The sequence below is a fragment of the Podarcis pityusensis genome (assembly GCF_964106645.2).
Source record: "Podarcis pityusensis genome assembly, chromosome: 1".
NCBI classification, from domain to species: domain Eukaryota; kingdom Metazoa; phylum Chordata; class Lepidosauria; order Squamata; family Lacertidae; genus Podarcis; species Podarcis pityusensis.
In genome coordinates this window covers 35714669-35729937 of record NC_138028.1, presented here as the reverse complement: position 1 = coordinate 35729937, position 15269 = coordinate 35714669, and the positions used below count along the sequence as shown (strand labels likewise).

At 42.2% G+C, this 15269-nt stretch overlaps 1 protein-coding gene across 2 annotated transcripts in view; it reads left to right on the top strand.

The window, feature by feature from the left end:
- The first annotated feature begins 212 nt into the window (after positions 1-212).
- The window catches only part of ARHGAP5 (Rho GTPase activating protein 5), a 39013-nt gene continuing 23956 nt past the window's right edge, over positions 213-15269 (top strand). The window contains exon 1 of one of the 2 annotated variants that reach the window (XM_081014667.1): positions 213-342. The gene's annotated coding sequence lies outside the window, so the exon portion shown is untranslated. Of the gene's footprint in view, positions 343-616; positions 775-15269 lie in introns of those variants that run through there. The other variant, XM_081014666.1, reaches the window with a different exon arrangement.

Genomic DNA, 15269 nt, shown 5'->3' with positions numbered 1-15269 from the left:
CGGTGTGTGTGCATGTCCCAAAATGTTCCTTCTTCACTTCCACACACTCCTTTAAAAATCCCAGGGGCTGAGGCGGGGACTATGGACCGCCTCCTTTCTCCCTTCCTCCTCCTCCTGACGGCGCTTTCGGCCAGGAGAGGGGAAAGGGAAGAAGGAAAACACACACACATACACATACAACCCGGCCAGGCTCGCGCCCGAGAGGCTGCTGTGTCGCGCGCATGGCGGCGGCGGCGCGTGGGCAGGGCTTCACCGGAGGAGCCTCGCGACGTCCGCCCCGTGGAAGGAACGGAAACGTCTCTCTACACAAGGTCCTTCTGCCGCGCACGCGCAAAAGCCCGGGTAAGGCCTCGGGGGCGCGCGCGCTGAGCCGCGGCAGCGGGGCGAGAACTGGGAGGAGGGGGGAGGGAGGGAAAGGCAGGGAAAAGCTGCTGAGGTAAAGTTAGAGGTGGGGGCGGGGGAAGCAAGGGAGCGAGGGAAGGAGGGGGGGCGGCGGCGGCGGAGCGTAAGCGCGAGGGAGCGGGCGGGCGGGCGAGCGGCTCCGTCGGCGAAGCCAGTGCCGGGGAGGCTCGGCCGCCGCCATTACTAAGCCCAGATCACCGGGGAGGGAGGGAGGGAGGAGGAGGAGGAGGAAAGAGGAGGAGGAGAGATGGGGCCAGGCCGCCGGGAGTTCTTCTGAGGGAGCTGCGGGTCCGGGAAAGGGACGACGACGACGAGCCGCCGGCGCTGAGCGAGAGTCCCGGGAATGGTGCCGCGGGAGAGCCGGAGACTGAGGTGAGGAGGAAGAAACCGCTCCTCCTTCCCAACTCCCACCCCCCCTCCCTACACCCAACTACACCCAGCCCCATCAGCTGCCGCACCGCCGCCGTCGCCGCCAGCAGCAGCAGCGCTGGGGCTCGGGAGTCGGGGCGGTTGCTGCTGCTGCTGCTGCTGCAGCCGCCGGAGAGGTGGAGGCTGCCGCCAGTTCCGAGGAGGGATGGGGCCGCCGCCAGCAGCAGCAGCAGCAGCAGGAACTGCTGAGTGAGTGAGTGAGAGAACTGGGAAGACCGGAGCTGCCTTTTCTTTTCTCCTTCCTCGCTTCCTTCCTTCCTGCCTCGTCCGAGTCTGCTCCATACCTACACACCCCGCGGAGGAGGAGGGGGAGGGGAATGGTCGGACGCCTCCCCTGCTTGCTTGCCTGCTTGCTTGCTTTGGTCCCAGACAGGTGATGAAGGCCTGAGCCGGCGGGGAGGGTCGGAGCCTGCTCTACCAGGCTCTGGTGGTGGCGGCGGCGGCTGCCAGCTGGTCACGGCCCCCCCAGCGAGGGAGGAGGAGGAGGAGATGAGACGGCAAGGAAAGGGGCAACCTACCTCCTCCTTTCTTTCTCTGCCTGACCCCCCCTTCCATTCTTTCTGCTTTTAAAAAAAATAATAATAACCGTAGGTCTTCCGTTCTTGCCTTTCTCTCCAGCACCCCACCCCCCCGTTTCTCTTCTTTCTGGTCGTCTCTCTCTTTCTCCCTCCTCCCCCCCCCCATCACGCCATAGCAAACTTTCCTCTCAGGCGCGAGTGGCCTGCTCCTCTTCCCCCTCCAACCCTTCCGAACTCCATAGGGTGGATAGGAGGACTTTTGGAAACGGCGGTAGGAGGCGGGGGCTGTGTGTGTTGCTGGTTGCAGTTCTTTCGTGTTCTTTCTTGCCTCTAAAAAACAAAAAAAAAAAAAAACCAATCCCCACCCCCACCCCGGATTTCCTCTTGTCAAGGAAAAGCTCTAGATGGGAGTCTGGGAGTGACAGTTCGACGTGGGAAAGATGCACAATAACTTCGGTGGGAGGGTGAAGAGAAGGGGAAAGTGTGGAAACCTTCCCATATGTCCTTTTGTGCATGAGGTTTTTCAGCAACTCCAGTGCCGCAGATTTGCCCGAAAAGTAGGTGGGAAATGTTTTAAATCCAGACTAAAATAGGCCAGTGGGTGGGTGTGCATGTTAAGTTTAGGCTTTTGGAGATAATTAGTGTATTTTCCCTCTTGCTTAGATACTGCAATTGGCAGAGATTTCTTAAGTCTACACTGCACAATAAAAAAGGCAGTACAATTGATCCAAACATTTGTGGATCAATTGCACATTCATTTTAGCTGCCGGTTTAGACAGTTTTCATTGAAAGGAATTATGGAATTCATATTTGTGATCACCATTTAAAAATGAATGGAGAGTTCATAATAGAATCTCTCTGGCATGGACAACTATGTATTTTTTTACAATCGAGTATATGTATTTATTTTCTTTTATGTAGTATATATTTATTTCAGAATATTAACGATTTCAGTCCACAAGTTTTTAATTGGTAAAGTTAGTTGTGAGTACTGTATAAAGACAATTGCCTGTGAAAGTTAGTGCCATGATACATCAGTTATAGTGCAAGCCTAAGCATGGTTTGTACAAAATCCCATTGAGTTAAAAAAATCTTAAGAATGCTTGGGATTGCCCCCTTGCAATGCAATCCTGTAATGTTTACTCAGAAGTCACACTAAATTCAATGGAACTTACTTTCAGGCAAGTATGTGTAGGTTTGTAGCCTTCAACTCTTAAAATACTACTCTGTCATAGGCCCCAAATTTGGAGTAAACACTAGTTAATTCTAAGCTTCACTAGTTAATTCTAACTTAATGTTAAAAACCATTAGCTGTTTGGCATGTAATGAGCTAAGTAAATGGTTATTATGAGTGATAATTAATCGTGTTCATTCACCAGCAGAGTGGACTTCCGCTTGTGCAAGAGGACCTATTCCTCCCCTTCCTCCTGCAGCCCTCTGCTCACTATCAAAATCCACTTCCAGAATTGAGGAGCAGATTGAAGAAAGTGGGGCTGTTGGGGAGAGGAAGAGGTCTCGCTGCATTGGTGATCTACCTGGGCAACATTAGATTTCACATTTTTAGAGGAAATAGTTGTTTTTACATATACATACATATATAAGTATGATTTAAAGCTTAATCCAGGTATTCAGCCTTCATTTGTGGATTGGTTTGCAAATGCTATTTACAACTTGCAAGACCATTTTAGCATTTTTCTTTGTACAAGATTTTCCTTCTGTGAGTTCTAGTAGAGTAGTGCAAATGCAACCATTCAGCATCTTAAATATGTTTCAAGAATTTATTCAATCTCCAGGTTGTAAAATTTTATTGAATTCTTTTGTTTCTTTTCTGTTTATAACTCATCACATCTTTTTCCCCACTGAGCCTATTTTAATCAGTAATAATATATTCTGTAGTCCATAAACCACTAACTTCAGAATAGTTTAGCGAAAGACCTGTATTGAAGATTCAGTATTGTTATTTCTAGATGAGTTCTTTATTTTTAGTCTGCTAATAGTCTAGTGTGACTTTTTAACAGATCATCTTAAGGAATGTAATAAGATTTCACTTCCTAAGCATGTGCATGTTTTATATATAATGTACATGTACACACACACACACACACACACACACAAAGCTTCATCAAAAAGTTCTTAAATAGTTGTTCTGGTGTATTTACTAAGGATTTGTTGCATTGCTTCTCTGATACTATAATAAGAAGTCTGTACACTTTATGGAACACTGGTATAAGTAAAGTTTGTGATGGGTTTCTGAAACACCTTGGAACTTTGCTGTTCATGTTCACTTCTAATATCTGTTTCATTAGAAGATAGGTTTGAAATAGTCAGGCTTACCAAAATTTACTTAATATTATCAAGTGAGCTGGCCCATTATTTAAGTTAGCTGGTGTTTGTAATATGAGGTGTTTAATATTTATAACTTAGTTGGTTGCCTTAATTACTTTAAACCCTAACTTTATGAAAGGAGAAGGAAATAACTACTTTGATTCTTTGTATATTTGACAACAATGTATATATATCCACAGTAAATCAAATGATACAACAAATTTCTCCAGAGAGTACTTATATTGTTGGAAGGACTTTGACAATGTGTTATGAAATATTTAATAGGACAATGTGCTCAAACATTTACATTGGCAATATGTAGTCATTGAAACTGATAATATTTATTTTGAAAAGCTACTTTTAATCCAAATAATTCATTTGTTGATTTTTATTTTTTTACTTGATATAAGCAAAACATTTGAAACTATACTAATTATCAGTATCTTTGAACATATGGACTCCTTATTTTAAGAGTTGCTTCAAACTTTTAAAAAGCAAAAAAACTCCCATAATATTTGCACAACACTATTAATCATGTGTGGCTCACACATGATTAAGTGACCTGGTTTCCCTGCATTAGATATGGAAGCAATAGTTGGGAAAGGATTGAGTCTTTTCCACTGTGAATCTGCTGTACAAATATTTTGAAGCTTAGAAACTGAGTAATGAAATCTGTAACCTGTTGAGGTCACAGAAGTCAGTGTGTGAGCTTGAGTATTTTGTCTTTTTGGGACATTCTGCACTGTAGACTTGTCAGGATTTTACTTCCCAGCATGTTGTTAGGCTTTCTCCTTGCTACTTCCAACTTTCATCGATATCTAGTGTGAAGAAGGATATGATTATTCTTGCTAGGCTTAGGTGGAAGGTTGGAAGCAGCAAGAGCAACTCAAACAGAGGGGTTTTTTTAAAGTTGTTTTTAAATCCAAAGCCTGATAAGAAGTGAAAGATGAGACTACCCCCTCCTAAATTCTCTTGTGTGCAAAAACACATGGAGTAGGGTAGGCTGGGTTCTCATGCCAGACACAAAATTTCTCCCTTCAAGTTACCTTCATTGCAGGGGAAAGTTATGAAAAGAGTGAGGGGCTGTCTCATCTTGTGCAGTGCATTTAGAAAATGGATGAGCAGCCAGCAAATTACCAGCAGTGGTTAGGCCTGATGGACCTGGGAACAACATTTTGGATCCCAACATTACTGTGTACAAACATATTTAGTCATATATGTGCTCATGAACTGCTCATGAATTGCAGCAGTTACTGCAGTTGATTAACTTTGGCTGTGGTCTGCATCATTAGTTAACTCTGACTCTGTTCTGCATGTACTTGCTGTCAAAAACTGTGTCTGTACACTAGGTGTGTTCAGACATTTGCCTCAACAGGTGAATGCTGTATGTGTAGACAGAGAGCAAGGGCATGCAAACCCTGCTCCCAGTGTTCCAGCAGCCCTTGGTGCTCTGTTTCTATCTTCCTCCATGTTAAATGGGCAAGATATGTGAGGATTTCTTTTTAGGCTTGCTTAAATGCCTTGCATGAATAAGGATCCTGCTTTACCAGGCTCCCTCATAGTGTGAGATATTCTTCTTGCATTTAAACAAATGTGAATAAAAGCCTACAGACCTCCACACAGGGAAGAAAATACGAAGAGCCCTACTTGATCAGGTCAAAGGCCCATGAATGCATTTGTTAATGATAGACATTTTATTATGCTTGATGGCAATTATGTTCAATGTGTACATACTGCTTAGGCCAGGGGTTAGGAACCTGTCACCTTTCAGATGTGCAGGACTCCGATCAGCCCTAGCCAACATGACCAAAGGTCAGGACTGATCAAAGCAATGTCTGGAGGGTGACAGGTTCCCCTTATAGGCCCTTCACACCTATAAGCCTTGGGCTCCTCATATCAGAAATATGCTACAATCTTGGTGGGAGGCTGCATCCTGCAGCAGCTTTCTTCTCCCTGCTTCTTATTCCCCTACCAACTCTCTGTCACAGGAGGACACCAAATAGAAACAGAAGGGTGGCAAGAAAAGTCACCTGCTCTACAGCTCTTGACCCAGACACAGTATGCTGTGTAGTGGGCCTGTTTGGCTCTGTCACCCTGTCATCTTCTTAACCAGCACAAGTTCTAGGGGTGGGATGGGATGGGGGCTTGCACAGTGGAAGGCAGCCACAGCTGATTACTAAGGAAATGGAATATGTTACAGTCAAATCTTACATCAGGTATAGCCAGCATTTCCTTAAATCACACATAAAGTGATTTATGTGTGTGACTAACTCCCCACCTTTCCCTGTTCTGGCTGTGAGGCATCACCACGTGTTGGCAAAGATGTGGAAGTGCCAATGGGTGGCCTGGGTTCCCACTGGGTCATATCATTCGTTAGTCTCTCTGCTGCCTCCCCCCACTCCTCCATGTATGAGCCTAGAGAGCTCCTCTCTGGCTGGGGGAAAGAGCTTTCCTCAAGGGGAAGAATTCAGGAAATGATAAAAAACAACAAGGAAGAAGAGGCAGTGGGGCAGGGGGAGGGCGATGAAGGCTGGCAGGTCCTAGAGATGAGAAGAAAAAGGTTGGAATGGACCTTTGGATGGGTGGATGGGATCCTAGCAGAGGGGCGGAGGAGTAAGGAAAACAAAACGGTTCCTTGCCACTCTTGCAGGAACGACAGATGTCCTGCTGTGGAGTTGAATTTGCACAAACTAAATATACGCATAATGCCACTCAGCCGTATTGCTGGTGGGGTTATGGTGTTGTCCATAGGTGTCACGAACAAGGATTCACAATGTAACACTGGGGGAATGCTTCATTGCTGTGCAAACAGGAGGAACGAAACTACACGACCCAGCATGCAGCGAAGCCAAGAACCCAGCTTCCATCAAGGGTTTTTTTGTTTTTGCGACCAAGGGTGGTGGGGAGACTGCAATCCCAAGCTACTCAAACAGGGAACTGGGAATCAGTAGTAAAAGCCCTAGATGATTTTATGGCTATATCCACAACATAAAAATTGCATTCTTCCTTTCAGTGGAATCTTGACAACTATATTTTGATGTAGGGAGATTTTGATTAAGACAGAGCCCTGTTGGATCAGACCAAAGACACATCTAGTCCAGCATACTGTTCTGATAGTGGCCAACCAGATGCCTATGGGAAGTTTGCAAGCAAGAGAGCACTCTCCCTATTTTTCAGTTTTCAGGAATTACAGTAGTATTCAAAGGAACACTGCTTCTGACCGTGGAGGTAGACCATGGTCATCATTGATAGCTCTATTCTCCATGAATTGGTCTAATATTTTAAAACTGCCAAAATTGGTGGCCATCACTTAATCTCATTGGAGTGAATCCATAGTGCTTCTGTGAAGAAGTACGGTATTTTCTTAGTTCTGTCTTGAATGTTTCAACTTTCACCTTCATAGGATGGCCCCAGGTTCTAGTATTAGAATCATGCATAATTTTAAACACCTTTATTAAGTCTATTACTTAGGAGTCTTTGGTGAGGTGCTTTATCAAAAGCTTTTTGAAAGTCTTAAGTACAGTATACAGTATCAGTGGGCTCACTCCTATCTATAGAACTCTAAAAATGATGCAGAGCTTTTCCTTGCAGAAGCCATGCTAGTTCTGCTTTAGCATGACTTGTTCTTTGATATGCCTGGTAACTCTGTAATTATGCTTTACATATTTTTTTCTTGGAACAGATGTTAAAATACCTGGATTGTAATTTCCTGCATCATCTTTTAAAAAAAGAGTTAAATTATACACTCTTCAGTCCTCTGGTGTGGAGGCTGATATAGGGGACAAGTTACATATTTTTGTTAGAAGATCAGCAACTTCACATTTGAGTTCTTTAAGGTGAATGCCATTCAGACATGGTGATTTGTAAGTTTGTAATTTAACATTAAGGCCAGGAACATGTATATTGTCGCCACCCTTGGCCTCAGTTCTTCGGATTCCATTCCTATAAAAAGTTAGTTGAGGCACAGAGATCTGTCCTCCATCTTCTGCTGTGAGGACTGTTGCAAAGAATTCATTCATTTTCTCTGCAGAGAATTAAGCATTAAGAGTTGATGCAGTTGGGTTTGTTAGCGATGGGACTTGCATGTGTGCCCTTTTCTATTGATACAGAGTTTGCATGCCTGAACGTGGCTGTTGTTTCATTTGAAAACTGAATGTTTGAAATACCCAGCAGCTCAAATATGGGTCATTCATCTTAGAATAAAACAGTAGCTTTTGATTAAGCTATCTGGTTAAATATTGTAGTGCTTGATTCAGAGGAAGTTAGTCACGTTTTAGTTTTATTAAAATCAATGGAACAAGTTAGTTATAACAAACAAACACCATTGATTTCTGTGAGACTAACCCATGACCCAATTTAATCTGGGTCTAGCCATTCATATTCTCCCTGTTAAGCCAATAAAACTTTATTTAATACAAAGCAAAAATCATCAGCATATTTATAAATGCAAAATGCCTGTTTCCCAAACTGCATTTTTTGACACTAGAACTCTCCTATCGATCATGTTAATGCCTGAAAAAGTTAACATGGATCGGTCAGTATTTGTGGTCTGCTTGAATAAAACATACAGTAATGTCTTAGTATGTAGATCTACATCTTGGGTTAAGAAGGAATCTGGTTAGTCTTCTTCACAGCTAACATTGCTGCTGACATAATGATTAACTGTGGTTAAGCTTGGTAGGGAAAAATAGTTCTTCAGAAGAGTAGGATAAGTGAAACAGCATGCAGTTCTGCAGTTTCCTCCCAATTGTTTAGGCTTCATTAAGCATCATATTTGCAATAGCTGTATAACTGAGTCCTTGTACCTGGTTCCTAACTTATACCTAAGATTTATTTAGTGGCATCTAAGGTTTTTTTTAAAAATCAGTGTTGGTGAACAATTAATGTCACTCTGATTGATAAATTCTAAGAAATTATTCCCTATTTTACTCAGTTAGTAACGCATAGGAGGAAGATTGTTAGTGAAGTATGTGATCATTTCAACAATTTATATTCTTGGCTTCTTTCTAGCATGGTTGCCACAGGGCCACTTAAATACTGGCTCCTCACTGCTGCTTTGCTCCTTCTCTTGTGCAGCTGGCGAAACAAACCAAGAAAGTTGGCTTGCAAATCTTCTTTGGAAGCCATTAACCATAATTCCTGCTACTCATGTAACAGGAAGCTCTGGTTAACTCTGGCCTCCTAGTCTGTTTTGCAGCTTGTGTGAAGAGAAAAGCTGCAGCAAAGGGGCAGGTAGCAGGGCTTTGATTGTGTGAGTGCAGCTTTAATGTACAAGTTTTTCACTTGCTCATGGTGGTCTTTGTATGAATTTACATTTATGGGTGGAATTCAGTGTCACACTCTTCCAGCCTCTTCCTATGCAAGCAACATCACAGCTTTCCAGATGGAAGGATCCTACTCTCCTCCCCTTGCATGCAGTTCTCAGGGTTCTGACCTCCCCCGAGGAACTGGGCAATTAGTATTCATATATCACACTTATTTTCTTGTGAAGGTGATGTTGCCCTAAGTTTTATATGGTCAGTTTAAAATATGGCTAGAGTTTGGTTAGAAAACAATTTTTGCATCAGCTATCATATTCAGATAATTGTTGCAACTCTCATCAACTTGCAGTATATCATAAGGAAAGGAGGGAATTTTTAATTAGTGACTGAATCATCTATGACAATTAATTTCTTTAGATTTCTACGGGTCACCTTGGAGGGAGGACTCAGGAACATTTTTTCAGAAGGATTCAATCAATAAAGGCTCCTAAGGAAACGGGCCTTTGGAAAGCCTTTGACCTGTGCTCAGTGGATGCTGCTACCTTGCTAACTATGATTGTGCTCATATGCTCATCCTATATGCTTAATACACAGTACTAACAACTGAGACTTATTTTAGAGAGCTTGAATGCCAGGAGTTGGGAGTTTAACAAGTGGCTTCCGTAAAACTCCATTGGCAACCAAGACGACAAATTCTAGTGTAACATCTCCTGTTAATGAGCAAAGTGATATTCTCACCAAACTAGCTAAGTTACAGTCCAGGTTGATCCAAATACAACAGCATGGGCAACAAAATGTTGATGAAACAATTGATAATCAAGCCTTTCACCCACAAGCTGTTTCTCCAAAATGTATGGTTAAAAAGAGGGCTACCAGAGGAACTTTTAAGTGTATAGATGCAGAGCTGCAAACTCAACCCCCCTTGATATGATATGGTGAGGGACAATCCTGCCCTAAATGATGTGGACGAATCTTGCACCGCTTTCACTAGGTTTCAGGTATCGGATGATTCTGCCTCCCACTGCAATCCTATAAAACAGCCCACATTGTTTGGTAGCCCCCTCCCAAATTTACAGATGAGGCAGATCAGGGGGTTACAGGGGGAAGAAGAGGTGGGGAAAGGTCAGTTTCATGACCTTGCCCTTCTGCTTGCATAACATTGGATACACTCATATGGGTTTAAAAGCTAGTGACATTAATAACTGGTATTTGGATAACACCAACAGTGTCTGAGGTCACTGTTGAACTGGATTTGGGTGAATAAACTGAAACTGAGTCCAGAGAAGTTGAATATATTGATGATGGGGAGGTCTGTTGACTCTGATGTCCTTTTCTGGATTAGATAAACACTTGCTTTTAACAATCAGTTAAATATTTAGGAGTACTCCTAGATCGAGCTCTGTTATTGGATGCATAGCTGATACATGTGACCAGAACTGGCTTTTCGCTAACTTCCAGTGCTAGCTGCATTCTCTTCTGAAAGGTTACAGATTTGCCATTGTCACCCATGCCTTGGTAATGTTTTGATTATTGCAATGTACTTGGGGTTGGGGTTTTTGAAAATATTCAAAAATTGCATTTTATCCAAAATAACTGCTACCTGCTGTTTTGGGAACATAAGAGAAGTGCTTGAACATCACTTCCAGTTGGTTTCTGTGCTGTTGAGAGTAAATAGCACCTTTGGTGGCAAATATCAGTCAGGAGCAGGGATAACAGTTGGTAGGAAACAGTGATGGGCCCTGATTCAAATGATGACTGCTTTTCATTCAGAAAAAGCAGAATTGTTACCTGTTTTAAAGGTGATTAGTTTATGGTTTAGACTACATACTTTTTGTTCTGTATCCCTGTTGCGTATTCCTCACTCAAGATGCCCAGTCTTGGAGCTTTACTACAGACTTTCTCTCTTTTTGCCTCACCTATATCTCTACCGACTTTCTCTCTTTTTGCCTCACCTATATCTCTGCTTTTTTGAAACATCATTCTACTGATTACTCATGCTGGAATATGCCATCCTTCATGATTTCTTTCTATTTCTGTACCTATATCTCACAAGAGAATACTCTCCAACACATTTTCAGGTACCAGTGTGCTGCTTGACATGTTGATTATATGCCTGTCTTTCTTGTCCCCAAAGCTGCCTTTACATGCTGTAATAGTGCCTCCTGAAGGACATGCTGTGGGTTTTTTTTTTTGTTTTTGTTTTTTTTTGCAAAAGTGCCCTCTTGTGGTCACAAGTAGTCTCATTGTCTGCACTGGTGAAAGCCACATTGTTTGAGATTTTTTGCTGCAGCAAAACCCCCCAAAATGTTATAAAATAAATTGAAATCTAAACCAGCCAAGCATCTACATTATGGTTTAAATTATCACAAATGAGCCATGGTGAGTCTTAGAGTCACATTCCTTCTCTCTCTCTAGGCATAAGAGAAAAGAGCAAAAAATTCGGCTTTCATTCAGAATTGATTTCATCTAAAGTTTCCTGTTATGTATGAAATTACAGTTTATTTTAGCTGTACTTAGTCAAACCAAGATATCCGACTATTCTTTGCTGGGTGATTTGCCACTACTGCCCCATCCTTAAACTTGTGTTTTCTTACGTATTGCAGCCTTATTACTGGTCTACAAAAGATTTTACACGCCTGCTTTTTACTCATAAGAGAAGCTGACAAAGGATGGACCAAGTGCTTCATCCCTCCTTTGACAAATCCTTCTTATGAGTAAAAAGTAGGCTAGAAAAACATTTTGAAGGTTAGAAATTCAGTAGGCTAGGAAAGGAAACTCACTCCTTCACCAGCCCCATTTTTATGGTTGATAGACAGCACCTGGTTTGATAGTGTCTTGGGCAAGGTTCCCTAGTAGTTTCCCTAGAACATTCCCCTTACTATAAAAACTTATTGAGGTAGATGGGTACCAATGGTGTGATGTCTGTGACCAGCACCTAGTGCTGGAGTAGAACAAGAGGGGGAGATGGAGCTTGCTCAAGACTTATCATACTAGGAAGAATGTAGGAGAGATGGAGATACCGTATTTTTCGCCAGATGTTTTGGGACTACAACTCCCATCATCCCTGACCCCTGGTCCTGTTAGCTATCAAATTGCCATCAATTTGATTTTAATTTAATTAATTTTATAATGAATGTTTTTAGAATGTTGGGTTATTTTGATTGTTGTTAGCCGCCCTGAGCCCAGCTTCGGCTGGGGAGGGCGGGATATAAATAAAAATTTATTATTATCATTATAAAAACATCTGGAGGGCCGAGTTTGCCTATGCCTGTCCTAGTCCCTAGCTGTGCTGGATTTCTCCATGGAGTTCCCTGTCTCTTCCTCCAAGAAAGTCTCCCCTGGATCTTGGTTAGGCCCTGATGGGTGACCAATAGCACTGGCAAACAGCACAGGGGACTGGTGTTGGCAGTTAGCAAGGGCAGCCATTCTAACTACCTGGTACTCCCTCAGGAGCTCAGCAGTAATTGTGAGGCAGATTCAGCTGGCACTCACTTCCTTATTCTCAGTTCTTCTGGGCCTTGTCCTTGAGATATAAAAAATAAGGACATGAGTTGCAGCTTTAGTTGTACCCTGTTCTGTAAATAGAACACTGTATGTGAGACAGCTGCCACTGACTACTTGAGTGTCAGTTCTTCTGATTAAGAATAAGGAAATGTGTGATGGTTGTGTGTCCCAGCTTGCTTCTTTACCGTACTGGATGTGAGGCAGATACATCCACTGCCTCTTCTTTATGCCCAGTGCACTAGACTGGCCAAGAGGATGCTTGCTAAAGGAGCAAATCATGTGTGATAGTTAAAGGATATTTGCATTTTTTATGTTACCAAGTTTGGGGTGGTATATATGGAGCATCCCTTAAGCTTTCAAAGTCAGAGGGTTAAGAAGAAAACTGCATATCACAACTGTGCCAGCCTGGAATGCTTTCAGATATTCTGAGCAGATTAACCAACATAATCCAGATTGTGTGCCACAACAGGAGAGCAGGAATGAGTAAATTATGCCTTGCTAGTTGCTGAGGAATATGTTTCAGTAAAAACACTCCATTCTACAGAGGAAGACAAAACAGTCCTCCGTGGTCACCAGGCCATCTGTCATGCAGGAAACTACATCTGTCCTTCCTCACTACAAATATGGCAATTAGTCTCTGAACCATGAAAACACAATATCAAGCACGTTTCTCTAGGAAAAAACGATTTCAAATGTAGATTCAAGCAGAACAGTAACTGTTCTCCAAATATTTGTTTCAGAAGAAAAAAAAGCCTTTGAGTACCCCAGTAGATTAAAATTAACCATGTATATCATTAATACAAAGGATAGTCTTGATTGCAAACTATTATTATGCCAGTGACTCAGTGTATTTTAGGAGAGAATGAACTAAAATGTGGGTCAGATAAAGGCCCCAATCAAAAGAAGTTACATGTTTGTGCAGATGAGTACTGAGTTCTCATTAGTGTATGTTTTCTGTGCAGTGGTTTATGCAGCCACTGAGGCAAGATGGTTTTTAAACTGAGCAATATTTTCCTGCCTTGGCAGTGGGAATTGCTGTGGTGAAATTAAAGAAAACTTGAGATACATATTGAATTCTTGACTCTAGCTTTATTGTATTGCAGGCAAAATATTTACAATTTAGGACATTGGTTTTGATGGGTGTATGCTTTCAGTCAATTAGAGACTTGCTCTAAGTTTTTGTTTATGGCATATATGCATAGGTACCGTATATTATTGGAGTCAGGTTACCAAATTAAAACCCCAATTTGGTGTTTCAATCTTACGACTTATCTTTGCTTATGTCCACTATAAGTAATTGACACATGTACTAAATTAAACTTAAAAAACAACAACTCCTTGGGTTGGATGCTGAGGTACCATGTGTGATCAGAAAAGTATTTCTACTTGTTCAGGGGGACTCTTGAATTCTGCTGATTCCCTTCCTTCCACTGCAGCATCCCATGTTCTGTCCAGAGGGTCCACTGATTCTTAAATTCAGATAGTTGTGAAACATGGGAGTCTACAACAGGGAAAGGATTGGAAGAGCTCTGCGTGTACTTTTCTGGATCCTATCGTATGTGGGTACTCAGCATTTTTTAAAAAATTTAAAAGTCACACATGAAGATTCTATTTTCAACATTTCTGTCCTGCTTTCCTACTTCTAAGGTAGCTCAAAGCTGCTAAGCATAGAGGGTTGGATTTAGGGTTGCCCTTTGCAAATGGAAGGGACCAGTAGCCCCCTCCCCCCGACACACTGGCACCACTCCTCACACTTTTATGGAGTGTCTCCGAACCTTCCGGAGCAGGAAATTTTCAGGAGATACAGAGGACTCTAGGGGGATAGAGGAATATGCAAGGTGTACCTCCCATTCCTCACTCCAGTTGGAGTGCCGTGTGAATGGAATCTTGCTCATGGGAAATGGGGTCCATTGGACCCACAGATATATTAGGCAGTGCTTGGTTGTTCATTCATTCTCTTATCTCTCAGCAGATAGAACAGATTATTTGGGTATGGGTTTCCATAATTGATTCATGAGTGATCAGTTTTAATACAAGAATGAGCTAGTTGGCCCTTAGCAGGGTCAGTAAAAGTTGAATAGTGGCTCTCTTTGCGGCTGCCTTGCGGAGCAGTCACTGTCCTTCAGTCTCTTATTCAACCTTCAATGCTATGGCTGTATTATAGGAATCTACATTGAGTAATGTTTTGAATGCTAAAACTTCTCAGATTTGTCCCTTTTCTCTGTCACTAACAGTACCTATCCTCTGCTTAGAATAATTTCACCTCTTTCCTTGTCCCCTTTGTGTTCATTCTTTTGCATTTAGAGTGCAGTACAGCTGCATCAGAATGCAGAGGAGCCTGAATTTTAATTAGGAAGAAGCTTGGAATAGTCGTCAAGTGCCATTACATAGGTTCTGTGATTAGTAAGAGCAAGCAAACTAGAACAGTGGTCTACAGTACAATAGTTAAAAATTGCTGCTCTGTGCTATTATAAATACTTCATTGTAATTATTTTCAGTGATATGGAAAGTATTTATTGCTAATTCATATAACCATCCTATATATTAATTATTCTCTACATTGTATATTAGTTGACTTTTTTTTTTAAGGGTAGAGGAGCAGGAAAGAGAAAACATTTCTTTAGAACTATTTACAGAAAATTGTAATATCTTCTGAATTTATGGGGGAAGGGACTGACAATCTGATTATTACCTTAAATATCATTTGGAGAAGCAATTCAATGAACAGTAGAGCTTCTCAAATTTCATTGTTGACAAGGGGCCCCTGTGTAAACACACGCTGTGGATTGTGGCCAGTATGTGGAAACAGTTACCACTTAGATGAATATAT